This window comes from Pyxicephalus adspersus, chromosome 5 (assembly GCF_032062135.1).
Source record: "Pyxicephalus adspersus chromosome 5, UCB_Pads_2.0, whole genome shotgun sequence".
Taxonomy (NCBI): domain Eukaryota; kingdom Metazoa; phylum Chordata; class Amphibia; order Anura; family Pyxicephalidae; genus Pyxicephalus; species Pyxicephalus adspersus.
In genome coordinates this window covers 95,494,470-95,513,535 of record NC_092862.1, presented here as the reverse complement: position 1 = coordinate 95,513,535, position 19,066 = coordinate 95,494,470, and the positions used below count along the sequence as shown (strand labels likewise).

General features: G+C 35.2%; 1 long non-coding RNA gene across 1 annotated transcript in view; it reads left to right on the top strand.

Annotated features, from left to right (window-relative positions):
• Nucleotides 1-1,718: 1,718 nt before the first annotated feature.
• Nucleotides 1,719-19,066, top strand: part of LOC140332044 (uncharacterized) — a 27,317-nt gene continuing 9,969 nt past the window's right edge. Inside the window, exon 1 of the long non-coding RNA XR_011921030.1 lies at nucleotides 1,719-1,805. This is a non-coding gene — a long non-coding RNA (uncharacterized lncRNA). The remainder of the gene's footprint in view (nucleotides 1,806-19,066) is intronic.

Here is a 19,066-nt window from a genome sequence, read left to right as displayed (position 1 = left end):
TTACACAGTAGTAGAAGTAGAAACAATATTGGTTTATGCTTAATATGATCTTTATATTTTGGAAATATACAAGTGTTATAATTGATCTATGTAACTTTTTCATTACATTTTAGGAAAAAAACATGTAATACTGGGCGCTCTCATGACAAGACTAATTTATCTGATTAATTGCTTATATAAGAAAGAAATAGTATATTTCATCTCGAGCGGCAGTTAAAAAGCTGTTGAGATCACCAGCCGCCTTCCTGCAGGAAAGAGTCAAATATTTTATTAGTGAGAGTAATGGAGGACTTTGGTATCACTAGTGTAGACTACAGGCCTTTCCTGCTTGTTAATCTCTGACAGGGAATTACTGATAGGCTGTCTGACGCTTTCCCTAACTCTTTCTTGCTCTCTCCATGGCTCCACATACAGAAGTCTGGCTTCACTTAAAAGCAGACCTAAAATAGTTATTTGCTGCAGTCGCTATTTCCCTGAGGGACTGTAAAAGGAAGTTTACTAGAACCATTTATACAGTGTTCTAACCCATTCCCGCAGAGTCCCAAGTTGGTAGACTTTCCAAGAGTGGCTGTTGTGGAAAATATGCCTCTTGGTGTGAAGATAGACAGGGCACCATAGGGATATTCTCCACAGCTTATCATCCATTCCATAGCTTTACATTAGGATGGTAGGTCTCAGAAAAAGGAAATGGCTTATGTCTCAGAATGGACAAGACCTCATCGACAGCTGATAACATCCATTGTGATTACACAGAGACTATAAACTATATTGTCTATCTGATATTGTGAAACTTGCAGGCATGGTGTCAGTAACTCTTAAGTTGTGAGAAATCCTCAAGGCGCCAAGACCTGTATTGTGACTCCTCCGACTCTTTTTTTCTCACTGTTATACCACCACAGCAATGTTCTCCAGCTGGCTCTAACATCTAAAAGATCTATTTGATTTCATCCAAAAGTTCCAAAATTCTAGAAATAACAAATACATTTTGAGGCTGAAATGTCATACTATTAAATGTCATGCTATGCAAAATCTCTGCTTCTGTTGAGCCTAGTAGACGATCTTCACTTCCAGCAAAATCAGCAGAGGGTCATTCTTAAGATTTCCATTAGATGAGGATAGACTGGATGTGTTGGTAAATATCAATCAACAATTATATTGTGTGTGCAAATGACTGATCAGAACTCTTAGAACTTTTTATCTGAGAAAAAAAATCAGAAGGACAGAATATCATGCATTTGTGTGCAATCGTTTTGGACTTCCAAGTGCTCAATTACTGATCAAAGAATCCATCAAAAATTGGCAGCTAATCTGTTGGTTCGGGATTAAAAAGTATGTATTTATACCCTGCAGGTCTGTCAGTGTTCTTGCATAGATCATCAAGCTTTTAATGCTAAGATAACCACTTAAAAAGAACTTTACTCTATACATAGCTATACTTGGTGCACACAGTAAATATCTGAACACGCTTCTCCTTTTTTCTTTTAAATAAAGTGAATGCCTAATTACTGTATGTATTTTCACTTAAATACATTTTTAATCAAAAACAGTTTGGGGACGGGGGGACAAAATCAGTGCAATGATAACATAAATAACAGTTTAAAAAACCAATAGTAAAATGTATATAAGCCTAAAAAGAGAGGTAAGTAGCACCACTGAGATCAGTGTGAAGACCTTATCCCAATATTCCTACACCACTGGGCAGGACCATTAAATGTACTCCATGCTACCCACACCCCCACTCACATGAAAGCAGAGATTGGAGAAACCCTGAAAGAGCCGAATAATCTTGGTGGGGACTAAATACTGTATGTATTTTTGCAGGGTACTGTTTATATATACAAAGTTCATTATCCTATGCAAACCTGATTTGCACCCCATTTGGGAAACTTTCTCTCAACCTCTGTCCTGATCACAGGCTTTACAAGGAAAGATAGTGAGAAGAAATTTGTTTTTGCTTTATATATATATATATATATATATATATATATATATATATATATATATTTATATGTATATTAACAGATTTATGATAAGGACTTTTTTAAAACACAGCTATTTTATTGTGTATTGATAGCACTGATATAATTTTCTGAAGTATTACAGTGAACATTTTTAAATGTTTGTATATATAAAAGAAGTTGTTTGGTATTCTGTACAATTATACATAGTTACATAGACACAGTATTACATCATATAGTACATCATAGGCTGTTTTTTATTTTCTATTTTTTCACTTATATAATGCTGTATTTTAGAGATGTAAATACAGTACACGGAAAAAACACTTTTTATTCTGTTTGTATTTACTTTAAATGTGAACTTTTTGCTTTAAGTATCCAGCTATGAACACAGCTTGACTTTGTGTTGTAGATCTTATTAAAAAAATCTTCATAAATGTTTTGAAATACGTATAATTGGGAAAGTGGATAGAAAACTGCTGACAAGCTGGATAAACACTTAACTTTCTTTTTGGCATATGCCAACCTGACACACATTTATATTATTTGTGTTTACAACTCCCCTGCCTATACTATCACTTACATAGTTGACATTCCTTCCACTAATCATTAGTAAATGGACTAGTTAGAAATGTACTTGACGCTAATAGTTTTTTTAAGCCATGGAGAGTTTATCGCAAGCAAGTAATACATCTCATCTTTCAGTATGAACTGTACATTCTGCAGGCATTAGACCTACATTAAGATTGTACTTGTAAACCTGGGGATTAGAGAAAGAAACGGTTTTACTAATTTACAACTGGACACTTTTTTGCCATTATTTTTTAAATAAAATCTCACATTTTTATTAAATTAGAAACAAAGGTCCTATCACTTAAATAAACCAAAATATCCAGCATAGAGTTAAATGTTCTTCAAGTAGAACATCAAACATGGGAGAATAGCACAAGTAAAATATTCTGTATCAAGACAATAAAAATTTGGTAGGCTATTTATAAGCATTTTTATAACAATTATAAATATAGTCATTGGTCTGTTTCTGCCCACTTTGGATTTGCCTATTACACCTGTAAAGGTATCAGTAACTACTAATTATAATAGTAATAATAATAGCAATAAGAAGAAGATAAATAAATGCATAGCTTATGGAAATTAAAGTCATCCACTATCTGCATACATTTTTCCTTTGGAGCGATGTCAGAGTGCACCTGACTCTGGGTTTCAAGGGTCACCATTTTCATCAGATGTTTCATATTAGAGAATGTAGAGAACGAAACTTCACAGCTCTTCATCTTTGTGTTCATCGTCTACTGCATTGCATGACAACCACTGTTCTTCTTAGATGTGAATAGAGGCTGTGCACTGTTAGGAATGTTTTTGCACTTGTTTTGCTCAGCTCTAAAGCACTTAACACAAATAACTCAAAGGCTCATCAGCCTTGTTGACAATCTGTTTCAAATGTGCACAGCAGGGATAGTTTGGATTGAAGGTAGGTAACCTACCAACATGTGTTGGGATTCCTCTAGGAAAAACTACAGAAAACACAAGAAGAATGTATCAACTTCACGAAAACAGTATCCTTGGTGGGCATCAACTCAAGACACTTCAAAGGTAAAACTGTCCACTTACATAGTTGAACCCGTATATTGCTCATACTGAGCAAAGTAGAAAGTCCATGTTATTGGAGAAAACTTTAAGTAGTACTTACTTATATTCACTGTGCTTATCGTCCTTGGAGCCATTGAGAAACATATAGCTTCCCAGGTTAGGTGTCTGGGCAGTCAATCACCAGGCTCAAATACTGTCACATAATAGCTGGGATGCATGCACATTTAAAACAAAATCATTGTTTTTAGTAATGAGCATGACCATGGAAAGACAATAAAAATAATAAAATAATAAACAAGATGTACAGAACAGTACATGCCCAGTATAGTTTATGGAGTATGTAGTGTACAACATAGCTTGCTGTATTCATAAATTTGCAACATACAGCACATTTGTAAAAATCAGGAGTGTGTTATTGCTCAGCACAGCCTAAATAGTGCAGTGGTTAGGGCCATGTTTGTTGTATCCACTGTGCAAAGTAGTCACCCATAAATTTGGGGTCAGTTGTATCATAACACATACACTTTTCACCAAGTTATGTGTTCAGTATAGTCCTCCTTTACACATACAGTCATTTCTCCCTTACATATGTTGACAATGGGAAAATTTCCTCTTGCATTCCTAATTAGTGGATATATTGATTAGTGATTTTATTGATGGTCAGCTGAATAGTGCCATCCTACACCGGTGGTCAGTGATGAAATGTCTATGAAAATAAATGGTCAATGGTAAAGTGCCTTTTTTATGTTTTGCCAGCATCAATTGTGACCAACTACCACTTCATTGGTGCACTACCTGCACTCTTTAAAGAGACATGAACACATAAACTCCAGTCTATGACTGTATTTATATTTTTACTGTTTAAAGCACAACTGTGCACCACTGAGCACACTATTGTCCCACATAAAATGTAAGCTTAATTCATAACAGTATGGTAAAGCCTGATATTGTATACTTTTTATCATCCAACCTCAAGGTTGGTAGTCTTTAGTCTGCATACATACGTGCAATGTTTGTTATTGAAAACAATCTTTCGTGATCATTTCCAGTGACAAAAGAGTGACAGATGAACAAACAAGCGCTGTTCTGTTCTATTGAGTGGGTAGGGGAAATAACGATCAAGTGGCATCCGCTGTGCTCTTCTTCATTGACTTATACAGTGGTCACTCTCTTGGTCGTTCATAGATCTGTCAGGACGGATCCATGAACGACGTCCGCAACAGCTGTACACACACCAGAGTCTCGTCTGAGATGAGCACGCCCGATCATATTGGGCAAGAATCATTGTGTGTATATAGCCTGAATATAAAAATTCAGAATATGCCATGTTTGCAAAGGCACGACAATTGATACCTACCACTGATTCTAATTCCAAGGCATCCCTGTTTCAAAACAAATACCTAACAAATGTAGGACCTTACATGAGTTAGATTATTGTTCTGGACTAGGCTATCCTGTCCTAAAAACAAAATATACATATAATAATTAAAACAATAATTCTAAAATAACCATTTCATTAAAGACCCCATAGAAACATAGTTCCCCAGAGACCAATCTCACTTGACTGATCCCACAGTGACAGATCCTCAGTGATAGAGCACCCCAACAGACCCTACTTTGGCTATCAAATTTTTCTGCAATGAATTCACAAACCAATATCCAGAAATTAAAAAACCTTAAAAAAGATAAGACATCAAATAATTTGATCAGCAAACTCACCTGCATATGCCTTCATGAAAGCCATAGCGGCACCTTTCCAATGCCAACAGACACCTTTCTCCTGCTTTTTCTGCAACTTCTTTGTTCAAGACACAGTGGACCTCAAAGTGGACCTAGTCATATGATGATCTATGCTATATGTTTTACTGGCTTTAGGAGCAATGCACTAATCCCTCAGATCATTACAAGTCATTTCTGTACTGAAAGTATATTTCTGCCATTTTTATTAGTTAGTTTGAAAAGTTACCTGATTATATCCACCTAACCTATGTAAATCAGAACTCTATATAAAATTAACAATAGTCAGGAATTGCCTATTTAGAAGGTAAAGTAGTAAAAGCTTTTGTTGCAATATTCAGCTTTATTGTAAAGATTTCATCTGCAGTACTTTTTTTTCTGCAACAAGATAACTTATGGGCAGCATCCTTTAGGCCACTTCCTCTGAGTCCAGGTTGTCCTAGACCTACCCCAGCTTGTTATTGGACAATGATGTCCACTTTTTTATTTCTCTTACTATCGGCATGCTTTTTGTCAATATATGAACTGTTTTCTTCTTCTTCTAACAGTCAACCACTGCTATACGGGGGCTAGAGTTTGGTGCCAGGTGAAGTGCAGATGAGAACACTTTTAGGTTTATAAAATGTGTTCCTATTTGATAGGAAGACCTATAAAAAAGTATCTTGTAGTGGTGCATGGATCTCTGGACAGATTATCACAGTGAGTGCTGCTGTGGGAAATAAATTTGATATTGGGTAGGCATACACTGTTGAAGGGCAGAATTTATGTTTAGAGGTATCCCAATACCTTTAACTTTTGCAGCGACTCTCTGGTACATATTATCATAGAAAATAAAACTTGATGTCAGATTGGAAACTACTAGTATATTTCTGGATATGTCACATGCCCAATTATTCTAAAAAAATTTCCTGTAAATTTGAAAAAATAAATGTTTTATTTGGAATTAGAGGTATATTAAAAATCTATGACATTTTAACATTCTTGGTCAGTTGTGTACCTCCTTATCAGCTATAACACATTATGTGTGCTTATGTCAGGGCAGCCTCTTACACTAAAACTGTAATACTTAAACACTATTTTATTACATAGAACACATACAGAAGTATTTTTTTCTCCTGCTGAGATTATAACAGTTTAATCCGTTTTAATTTAATCTCACAGTTGACTGAGCACTACCCTATGACCTCTTTTTTCTTCAGGGACCGACTTCTGTTTAATTGACACATGTGTCTGTGAACTGGACTGAGAATGATTAGCCGTGACTTAGCTAATTAACATTTAAATGTCCGCTAATGTTCCAATGAGTATGTCATTTAAAATTGTATTACAATAGATGTGATTTGTTCTGTAGTAATGCCATTTAAATATGATTTATGAAATGGCTCTGCATTTGTTATTTTCTGTGTATCTAAAAATATTGCAAAGTTATGGTATGGGAAAGGTGAAAAACATATTGCAGGCTTATACCTGCATTGGCAAGAACATGTTTAATAAATGTTTTTTAAAAATACAGTTCTAAATTATTATATATATTTAAAAATTTCTAAACTAAATAAATAGGACCTGTATTCTGTGTAAAAGTCTGTTTTTATATCTCTCTGCCTTCCAAGGTATGAAAGAAAGAAAATTCTAACAAGCACCATTTGTGACTGTGTAGCTGCAAAATGCTCTTGGGAACTTAGGGGCCCATTTATACCACATGTATGTAAGTGAAATAGGTGGTAAAATTACTTGTTACATACATTTGAACATGGTACCCTTATATCTAATTAATAAAAACATGTAAATATGTTTTTTATTTGACCAGCAGTTAGATCAAAGGTTCCCAACCTTTTTAGGGTTAGTGCCCTCTTGGGTGAACTATACTATACTATATATTAAAAAACAAGGATAGGTTTTGGAAATTATTTTATTAGAAGATATTAGCAATATTGGTGTATTACTAAAATATAATTAAATCTTTAGATAAAAAGATTAAAATAAAAATTAAAGGATGTGGTGCAAGGAAATGAGTGGCTGGCGGGTGCCTGTTACTCAAAGCTGGACACTTACACAATGGGATGTTGCCAACTGAAAAAATGGGAGCCAGTGAGAAACACTTTTTGTCCACAATCCACCCCCGAAAGTTTTTTTTATACCCATCATATCACGCTACCCTGTCAGAAATAGCTATCCCTGTACTCAATATGAACCCCAATTTCTTTGAAACATCGCGTTATAGCATAATTTAAGAAAAACAACCCAGGGACTTTCTACCTTACAAATTAAACAATAAAATGTGTCACATAGTTACTCCAGAAATCTTGTGGTTACCCCCACCAAAACTTCAATAACACTAATATTCCTTGGTGCCCTGTCACATATAAATGTCCCTTTTTTTTAACCCAAATGTACACATTTTATTGTTTAATTCCCTCTGCTCCTGAGAAGGTAAATGGCCAGCGTTGTTTAACACGCACTCTGCCAGCCACACAGACCCTCGCACAGCAGCGTCTGCAGGTTTGACTCCAGGCATCAGTGAGCGGTACTGAGCTTCTCCCCCTAAGCAAGGTTCCATGGCATAAGAAATGGGTACCTGCACCACAACCTTACCACCATTCTAAACACAGCCTAAAATTTGGTAAGTGGGAACATTTTTATATGAGGCACCACAGCGCACAGACAATTGGGGGGTCCCTAATATGCAAACTCCGGTGGACGGTACCACCTCCAGTGGGACCCTATGAGTTAGATGGAGCCAAAAGATTGATTATGCACATTGGCTCTCAAAAGACCCTGTCCTTCATTGATTCCCACACCAATTGATTATATTAAATAAACATCATTTATTCCGAGTGTGCTTGATAAAAGCTGTAGTATCTTCTTCAATCACCTCAAGGCCATGTGTTCAAAGACAATACATTTTTTATACATCTTTAAAATCTATAGGTGTAGGCAACAAACAACATAGAAAAGCAAGGTAAGATTCATGTGCAAAAGTACACTTTCCCAGATATTAAAATTAGAGTTCAGCTAAACAATGTTAGTTGTGCAATCTGTGTACATGTAAAATATGTAAAATAAATTGCAAACCTTGTGTATGTTTATAGATATCTGTATTCCTAAGAATACAGGTTTGTGTTTACCTTTGCTGCTGGTATAATATTTTTTTTATTTTAGTTTTTTTCAATCTCTTCTTTGCATGAAACAATTTTGGGCAAATTCAGATATTCCAACATTTGCTTAATTGATTGTCAATGCTTTTATGCAACTATGCCATTTATACCAAAGGGCACCCCAACACACTGCACAGCGATAGCCAATGCACCCTGGCACACATTGCATATTGAAAGTCAATCGGAGTGCATTAAAACTATGCAAAGGGAGACAGTAGTGTTATTCTAGGAGTTTACACAAACATATTTGTCAATTTATAGTCTCTTTCATCATTACTAATATTATTATCAATTGCCATTACCAAATATTACAATATTTTTTAAGTTATATAACGTTTATGCCCAATTATTTAAAAGTTGTTATTCTCTTCCAAAATTTATTATGGTAGCTATACTGCAGTTACTTATTTTTAAAAAATTTTATAAAAAGATTCTCAGGACAGCAAAGACATAGCAGCTGAATCATAATCGAGGTTTGATGAGTTACAGAAAAAAGTCCAGGTTTTTGTTTAACTAATAATGCAAATCCTAATTGTTGTATTTAATATCAATGTAATCAAAAAGTATTAGGGAACAGCCTAAATTCTTTCCTTGTTCAGGGAATCACCCCAATAGTAAATCAATCAGTCTGATGATTCATTGACAAAATTCATTATCAATACTCCCTGTTGTTGTTCTCTCAATAGCTGTAAAGCACTAATGCAAGTCCTTCATCAAGCAATATTTTGATCTATTACACAAAAATGTTCAATCGATCTAAACTGAGTTTTAAAAAAAAGTTATTTTCTATAAATCATTTTGATTAAAAATTGATGGGACCAATCTTTTTTAAATGGATTGGTTACCAATTGTATTAAACCATGGTAACTTTGATCGATAATCAATCAATGGTAAGTGGTACAATGAATACTTTTAGTCGATCACAAAACATTGACTCATATGTGGTTACATTGTAGTAGCTAAACTACCCTGCCTGTAGTGGCCTAAATATGCAAAAGCAATGCAAAATGCTTTAAAATGCTCACTGCAAAACTATTTAATAATTGAAGTCCACCTAAAATATACCCTACTATCCCGTCAACCTACCCTTAACAATTTTACTGCCTTTTTATGTCTAAAATAACCTAAATATATATGACAAGTTTAATAAAACACTAGAAAAGGCTCTTAAATTGTCTTTAAAATTGTATGCATATTTTAAAATATCCTACATTTCTAACCACTTTAAAAAATAAAGAAAAACAAATACTCCGATCACGTAAACTGTTCTTTACTTAGAAGAGGGGCCATTGGAGACCAATACTAAATATGCTGTTTACACAATGAGATTTTTATATTCTCGGTGTTGAATGATCCCTATTTCATGACTATGATCTGCTAAGAAAAGGAGTACATGTATGCACATGTGTGGCTGATAAAATGAAAGAGACTTGTTATAATAGGCAGCATATACCAAGCTAAACAACATACTTCTCTCCATGCCAGATGTGGTAAACATCTGTTACCATTCACATGCTATTAAGGAGATAAGCTATGGATCTGATAGCAGATTTATATCATCTACCACTGCTCTTTTTGTATACATTATAGTCATATGTAATACAAGAAAAAATAATCAGTAATCTAGGGAACATACTAATCGTATTTGCAAATATTTTGATATCATGAAGAAACTATAGCTAAGCATAATGTATCTGTTTTTTTTCTTTTTATGTTAGGGGCATACATAAAATCTGAATTGAATTGCCAAATGCTGAATGCATTAAGCTAAATTCTAATATGCAAAATGCAAACTTGCCTTTGCAAGGTAATTGAGGAGTTAATTGAGTTAAAATACTTTATGTTGTTTTACTAAAGCTACGTACACACGTCAGATTTTTATCGCTCCGTCGCTCTCCCCCTCCCCTCTCCATAGAGCATGAACGGTGCTGTATGTACAGCACCGTTCATGCATCGTGCACTCCCTTGTCGTTGGAAAGGATCGTGAAAGATCCTTTCCAACGACAAAAATTGGAAGTGTGTACGCAGCTTAAGATTCAGATTGAGCCACGAATTACAAAGCATAAATGCAGTCTTAACAGACCACAAGTACTGGCAAGTGGATTTTCCTGTTTGTTCCTATTATTTCCTCCCAGCTTTTGGCGATAGGGAAGAGAGACATTTTTTTAAAAAAGTAAATAACACACCTCTGTCACGCCATTATTTTTCAGTCTATAAAAAATAAATACAAAAAATTGTGATTGGTTACTGATTGTGCTTTTTTGACAAATACTTTCCCTTTATAATAACTCTTAAAAAACAGATGGAATGATTTTGAGGCTGGTTAGGGGGTTGAGTGCAAAAAACACATTTTACTAGTTCAATAATTTTTTTGTGTGTGTATATTACTTAAAGATAAAAACAACTGATGGGAAAAAAAGAGGAAGAGTAAGATCTGAATGAGATCTGAACGAGGAGCAGTCCCTCGAAAAAAGGGTTTACAGGTTTGCTAATGAAAACCTATAACTGACATTGTAACTAATATTGAAACTTTAAATTGTCAATGTAAGCTAGTACTTCATCTAATACTAAAAAAAAATATTACTTAAAAAACAATTCTTGTTGCCCATAGAACGCCAGTAAGAGGTTTATTTCAAACCAATACTGGAGAAATAAGAATTGGAATAATTTTCAGCTGCTTTAAATGTTGGGGTACATTACAAGCGCTATCCAAGGTCTGGTTAGAATTGCCTTTTTCCTTACATTTTTATGTGGTTTCTTTCCCCGTAAGCATGCTTTTTAGCCTCCCTTGCATATATGAAATATTATGTCCCTTTTTTGACATCCCTCAACAGTGTATACCTTGCTCAAATGATTACTATTCACAGTACAGTTATCTCTTCCCTTCCACCCTTAACTGTAAGAAATATAAATGGCACTCTCTATCTGTGCCATTAGGTAGATAAAATGACCATGGTCTGCTATGCTCCTGGTTTCTTGTCCTCTATAGAGTTTACTACTACACATTCGCTTGGCTTGATACTAGATCTGTATCATGTAAGAAAAAATACAAAAGAAGAGCCGGGTTTACTTTTGAGTCATGGCAGTCCCATGCTTAAGTGTTTATGTAGGAGGAGGAAAGCCAGGTACACAGTGGGAAGCAGTAATTATATCTGCCTAATGACACATCCCAGATAGGAAGTACCATTTACATTTTGTAAGTACAAGCAGAGGGAAAATGATAACTGTCCTTTACTGTCCATGTCCATGAGAGTCCAAATGTAAAAGGAGAGATCAGCAATGGCAGCCTTTTTTTTTACTTCAAGGAGGTCTATATTATACATTTTTTTCACCCAAGATTCAACTATTACCCACAATTTACAAATTTCTAACACTAATTTCAATTAAAAAATGTATTCATGACATATAAATGTACATACAATGAATTAATGAGCTAAAGTTTAATCACTCCTTTTGTAATTAAATCTTGTTAAAATCTATACATTTTGGGTAGTAGTTGGGAAAATTTGGGGTGAAAACAATTATAAATTAACCCTGTTTTCATTATTAATAGACTTTAGTGTTTGAATTGAGTATTCTATTAAATGTATAGAAGCTTAGAGGCATGAGAGGGAAATTGCGTGATCAGACCATTTTGAAATGGCAACATCGTTATGGCTGTTGGTTTCAGCAAATGCCACTGGTGGGCATACAGTAGGTATGGGGAACAATATCAACAGAGGTTTTCTAACTGGTGGTTACTGCCTCTGATGTTTTCCTTTCAGCTTTGCACTAATCCTTATTGTATTGTTGCCTACATGTATGCTCACAGCTAGTAAATCACAGCAGACTTCTATGTAACATTTATAGCCTAAGTTATACATATATATACCGCATATGAGCATTTTTCTTATATATAATTATAAACAGTAAAAATATAGGGAATATAACTTATAACTAAGTCCAATCCTTGGGTGAAAAACATTTCCTCCAAAAACAGGTGTACTTTCATCTTTAGTTAGTCGTGCTTTGATCATCTTATTGTACTGAGATGTTGTGTCAGCAATCTGTCACATCTAATTCTTAGAACTTTCAAACATGGAATGCTCTTAGATAACTGCAAGAATAATTAAACCAAACTACATTTTACTACTCATGTCAATGTATAGAACAAGTAGAATGTAGACTTTGTTATATCTGCAATATGTTTCTATTCTTGTGTAGCTTTTTATATTCATTTTTATGCTTCTAATTAATTTTTTTTCCCAAGTAAAAGGCATTTCAATTTCCAACCCATCATAAAAACTTTGTGGATAGTGCATTAAAATTCTGCTTCAAGTTTGGCCCAGCAGACTATACATTCAGAAATACATTACTTTTGAGGAACAGTATTGAAGTGATAACAGTCCATCCAAAGGACCTTTACCAGCTCACCATTTCATTATTAGAATGCCAGCAAACCCCATCACCAAAGACAAACTTCTTTTCTAAATGAACCAACAGTAATTCCATTTTTAGGTCCCTAAGGGACCAGAAAACCCCAACTATCTTAGGTTTGCAACATGAACTGATAAATGATTTTTGGATCAGTTTACCCACAACCTGAGCAAATCATGTTCACAGGTATACCACCACTTTGTGGCAAACCACCTAGTAATCAATTCTCTCATCTGCAGTTAGAAGGATGTAGACAAACATATATTAAGCACATTGAATAGGCATTATGTTTTAGGTGCAAATATGATTTCGGATTACTGTTGAGAATAGTGGCCTGGCCACATTTTGATTCACCTCCCGCACTAACACAGGATTCTTCAGCCTATACTTGCTAGGGGACTCCCATATCAAGGCCTCCATGACACTATTCTGGGTCTGAGACATATCTCCACTCTTACAATTCATCACTGACACTAAGGTATGAGGATGATTGCTCAAATGATCATTAAACTTGAAGCACAGCTAGGTTAGGTTTATGAAGTGAAGTTTAGTGGTTAGGTTAAGGGTAATGACTGAAGGAGTGGTGAGGAGCTAAGTGGATTTACTGTTAAGGATTAATTAGGAATTAGGATAGATGTAAGGAGTATAATAAAGCATTATTTAAAGTGAAACGAAAAATGTCATTTATTTTGCTATACCACACCATAGATTTGGTTACAGTTTTACTTTTTTCAGGCTTTTTGTCCTTTATCTTCACCTGGTATTCCTGTAAAAATACCTGTCCCTGGCTGTCCATGTTTAACTCAGACTCTGGCCCTGATATATTAAAACTCTCCAAAGCTGGAGAGAATACACTTTCATCAGTGAAGCTGGGTGATACAGAAAACCTGGAATGGATTTCCTAAAAGTCATTAGCTATTTGTTAGCAAATGTTTTCAATTCTGGATCAGATCCATTCCAGGTTTGCTGGATCACACAGCTTCACTGATGAAAGTGTTTTCTCCCCAGCCTTGGTGAACGTCAATAAATCAGGGCCAACGTGTCTATAGAGGAAGCCAAGTTGGGCAACTAGGACCTTAGACATGTTTGCATTTATTCATCTCTATTATACAGGGGATGGGATTGTAAGCTCTTCAGGGCAGGGTTCTCTCCTCCTCCTGTATCACTTCCTGTATCACATTTGCAACGCCTATTTAATGTACAGCGCTGCGTAATATGTTGGTGCTATATAAATCCTGTTTATTATTAACATTATTATTAATATTATTAATAATATTATGGGGAAATTAGTAGTTTACAGAACAAAGATATTAGCTTGTGTTCTATTTAGGAAGTGACAAGGGCATTATATTCCTGGCAATGTCAACTGGTATTTTCTGTATTTGCTGAAAATGTTTTTAGCCTGAAAAAAAATAATTTTACATCACAAAAAAAGCACTGATAAGCAGCAAAATATTGCAATATTGTTTTTAGGTTTAGATGCATTTTTAATTTTTTTTTTACATAGTAGAGAAAGGTTACACCCTCTGTCAATTTTTTTATTGCTCAGTTATTAATAAAGATGTCCAGCTTAATGTCCTTTGATGCAGAAGTTTTATTATTCCAGACAACAAAATGAAAGTCTCGTGTTGGACCTACTCCTCATTTTAACCTGAAAATTCAGTTATAGACACAGTATATTCATTGTTATTAGAAGCCCAACTCTCTAGGCCTCTCAGCAGAGCCATATTGAGTTACATTTGTATTTGAGTAAAGAATAACTTTAAATTCAACTCTAAATATAGCCTCATATTTTCGCCATAGATTAGTATTTTTTCTTTTGGAAGTTGGAGCTTTCAACAAGCAGAACAATGAGCAGCACGATAGCGACATTGCCAAATTTCACCCTAAAACTCATGGGTCTAGGAGTTAGAGGTAGCAGAACCTTAGATTTCACATTACAAATATATATCTATGAGGCTGTTGGCATACACGTGCCTAAGGCACCTTCACATAGAAGGAAGTGTGTTGCTGTTCAAAGGGAATTCAAAACAAAAGGTACATTATTTATATATTCCCTGTTCCTAAATTTTCCTTGCAACACAGAAAATGCTGACTTTTTAAGGTTATTTCCACTTTAAGCATCTCTTCAGAATTCTACCATATTACGTTTCAAACAAAAGGTGTTAACTGGACAGGACACATGGCACCTAGAGTGTTAGAATATGGATGAACACCCTTGGTTTTGTGACTATACATAGCACACAGTTGCTCCATAAAACTGTTATGAGCTGTGACCTGCTTTAACCCAAGCAAAGTGATAATCACCAAAGGATTAACACTGTTCACAAGGTAAGAGAAACATAGTTGAAAGCAGAGAAGCACTCAACAGTACTAAACCAGTTGACTGATCCATAAATAATGTACAACATGTGAAATTGAAAAGAGAAAGTCAGGTTCAGTTGCACTAAGAAAAGCTCTTTTATGTCCTAAAAAATAAAAATAAAATATATAATTTCTTGCTGTAGTAATCAATTAATTCTTAAAATAGCTTTCAGAGTTTTGACATCAGAACTCTTCATTTGTTTGGGATACTTCTCTTTGAGACACTGTTGGTAAGAATGCTGGAATTTTTGAGTCTTCCTATTCCTTTGTTTTTTCTAATTATTAATTTCAAATTACAGAAAGTGCAATACAAGCAGGGATGAGAACTGAATTCGTTGTTACCATGGGTTTGCAAATCATGAACATGTGGAGCTCACAGCAGCCATATTGTCAATGCATGTTGGACCTGTTAGGGAAACCTGACAATTGTGAATAGATATATGCAGATATATATATTGGACAGCAGAGGGACAGATATTTGGACAGATATTTAGGTTGGACTAAGTCGTCACCCTTCAAGTCCAAGTTGAGTCCCAAATCATTGACAACAAGTCCCAAGTCAAGTCTCAAGTCACCAAGAATTCTTCCAAGTCGAGTCGAGAAGCCTCACTGCCTTCCTCCCCCTACCTTTCAGCTGTCAGCAGAGAACGTAAGCCGCAAGTCGAGTTGCAAGTCGCTAGGGAAAACCCCAAGTGGAGTTGCAAGTTTTTCATTAAGCGATTTAAGTGGCGCCACTCGAGTTCCACACTCTTTATATTTTTACTGGTACATGGCAGAACAAAACTTTCAGCTCCTTTTGTTTGGAAATACCTACCTATTAGCTCTACAAAATGGCAGAACTCAATGCCAAGATTTGCACCACATGGACTTTGACTTTGCAAGGTTTGTGAACATCAGAATTATGAAACTGATTATGAATCACATTTTTTTCTTCCCTTAAGATGATATGCTAAATTCTGTATATGTAGGCACCCCAGATTACTGGGGGGGGGCAAAAAAATTTCATTTCATTTCATGGGGTACTTGTTAACAGTTAGGGTAAAGTGGGAATAGGATGTGGGAAGTTAGTTGTGGTTACCTGGTAGGTACGTTTCAGGATTAGGGTTGTCACCATCAAATAAGAAAAAGGCAAGAATATGTAAAGAATTTAGGCATTTACTAGTGTTTTTTTCTACAAAAGAATTTTTTTACAGGATAGATTTTATATAAACATGTAGAAATAATTTAAATTAATAATTTAGACTAGCCAATTTCTAAGTACTGCTGCAGTAGTCCCCCCTCCTTGTTGCCATGTCATACCCCTAACCCAATATAGCAGCACCAAACACCAAAAGATGTTGATGTTGTTATTAGAAATGGAACATTGTTCTCCTGCAGAACTCCTCATTTGTCCTTCTTAATAAATCCAGTGTATAGTAAGCTACCTCTCATTAAAGAAGTAGCACTGATACCATCTGTAATAAATTCTAAAATGGCTTCCTTGTATTCTCTACAAGTGATACAAATCCCCCATTATGTCACTTTATTCATATATGATTGGTTTACTGCAATGTTTTCCTCTTTAAAATACCAAAGGCCATATTTTAAAAAAAGTGCATGTGACTTTGACCAAACATTCACTGGTGGTCAATCAATACCTGGATATTCCCCTGTAGTGGATGTTTGATAAATGTAGAATTCACCAAACCTAATCTAATTTTCTCTTATATGAACATAATAGCCAGACCATCCTAACTAGGACTTAGGACAGTGTGTCTCAATTAGGGTCCTCCAGAGGTTGCTAGGGGTGTCTAGATGAAAAGTAATTTGTGTCTCTTAGGTCAATTTTACTGACACGAATTCTTTTTGGCAATATGTAGGGGTGATATTTTTCTCAGTGACCAGCAATGTAAGAGGCATTTTCCCGCTGACCACCACACTAATATACTGTATATTGTGTAAGTAAATGATATCCAGTTAAACTATAAAACAAACCACGGCAGGCAAGACTCTTGGGACATTTTTTCTTTTACTGAGTCATTCTATTTCTATGTATCTTCCTTGCCTACAACAATAGCTTTGTTTTTCTAAAATGTGGTTTGTCCTACCAATGACCTTTTACTCTATACCACTTTTTTACCATCTCCCATTATTTGATAAACACATATTTTGTGTAAAAATATATGTAATCTAAGATGAAGTACACATCATGAAATTGTTCTACAGGATCTCCTGTTTAATGGAAAAGGCGCTGCACAAATTATATTAGGTTTCATTTTAAAATTGCAAACTATGTTTTAAAATTCTAGAATGATTCCAATGATCTTTTCAGCTATGCTTTTAAAGAGTTTTAACTCTTGGCTTTCAAAGGATCTGCTTTTAAATTAAAGGCACTTTCAGTGATTCCAGTAATGGAAATGGAAATCCTGCTTGTCCTCATTACCTTCATTAAAGTTGTCATTGTCATCGGGTGCTCTTTTACCAATGCTAATAATGTATTACATAAGGCACCGTATAAATCTTAAAGCTGTAAACTCTCAGCAAACAGTTAAGGCATGAAAAAGATATAAGGGAGCTGTTTTACCAGCCCAAGGATTTGTATTACTGTCAGTTCAGTTGTTAGATTTACACAGCTCTGCTACATAGCACAGCCCTCTCTGACTGGGCATAGAACCCGATTTACACTTATAGATTCATTTCCCACCCTGGTACTGGAAGGTGAAAGAAAAATAATCATCAATTTCACTTTACTATCTCCTCCTATCAATACCTTCCTTATACTGCAGCATAACTAGGCTTCTTGTGCTGCTTCTCTTACCTCCAGCATAGGATTTGTAGGTTAGGGACTGTAGGTGGTTTATGCCCAGGTACAGACCAAGTGTTTGCTAAAATACCATCACCCATCATGATAAAGTAAACCAATTCAGCCTCCAGATACCAAAGCAAAAAGGCCCCAGTTTACAGTGAATACCATTACTGTGTATTAAAAGTAGCCTTTAATATATGGCAACCTACTAGACTTATTTAAGCATTACTGTAAATTGGCCACGGGCAATGTAGGAATTTCTTAGGAGAGCAATTATGCAAGTTGTGAGTTTGAATACATTGCTGGAGGGCCTTAAAGCAATATGGTTAAATGAAACAAAAGCCTACTCACTGTACACACAGCATATATATATAAAACTATACACCACAGTCCTACAACAGTACAAAAGTAAAATGCTGAAATTACTGTGCCACAAGTGAAAGTCTTACTGACATGTGAGCAAAAAGTTAAAAAACCAAAAATAATTCATATATTATATATCAGGAAGTGTGCAGGGACAGTAGTATGTAACACATGCATGATACAATAACATATTATGATTTGTATGTGAGTTCAGTCAGGGTCATGTGAGGGTCAGTAATATACAGAGCATGTAACACAGAGTTCAGCGGTCAGTAATATACGGAGTATGGAACACAGAGTTCAGGGATCAGTAATGTATGGAGCATGTAACACAGAGTTCAGGGGTCAGTAATGTACAGAGTATGTAACACAGATTTCGAGGGTCAGTAATGTATAGAGTATGTAACACAGAGTTCAGGGATCAATAATGTATGGAGTATGTAACACAGAGTTAAGGGATCAGTAATGTATGGAGTATGTAACACAGAGTTCAGGGGTCAGTAATGTACAGAGTATGTAACACAGATTTGGGGGTTCAGTAATGTATGGAGTATATTACACAGAGTTCAGGGATCAGTAATGAAGGAAGTATGTAACACAGAGTTCAGGGGTCAGTAATGTACAGAGTATGTAACACAGATTTCGGGGGTCAGTAATGTATGGAGTATATAACACAGAGT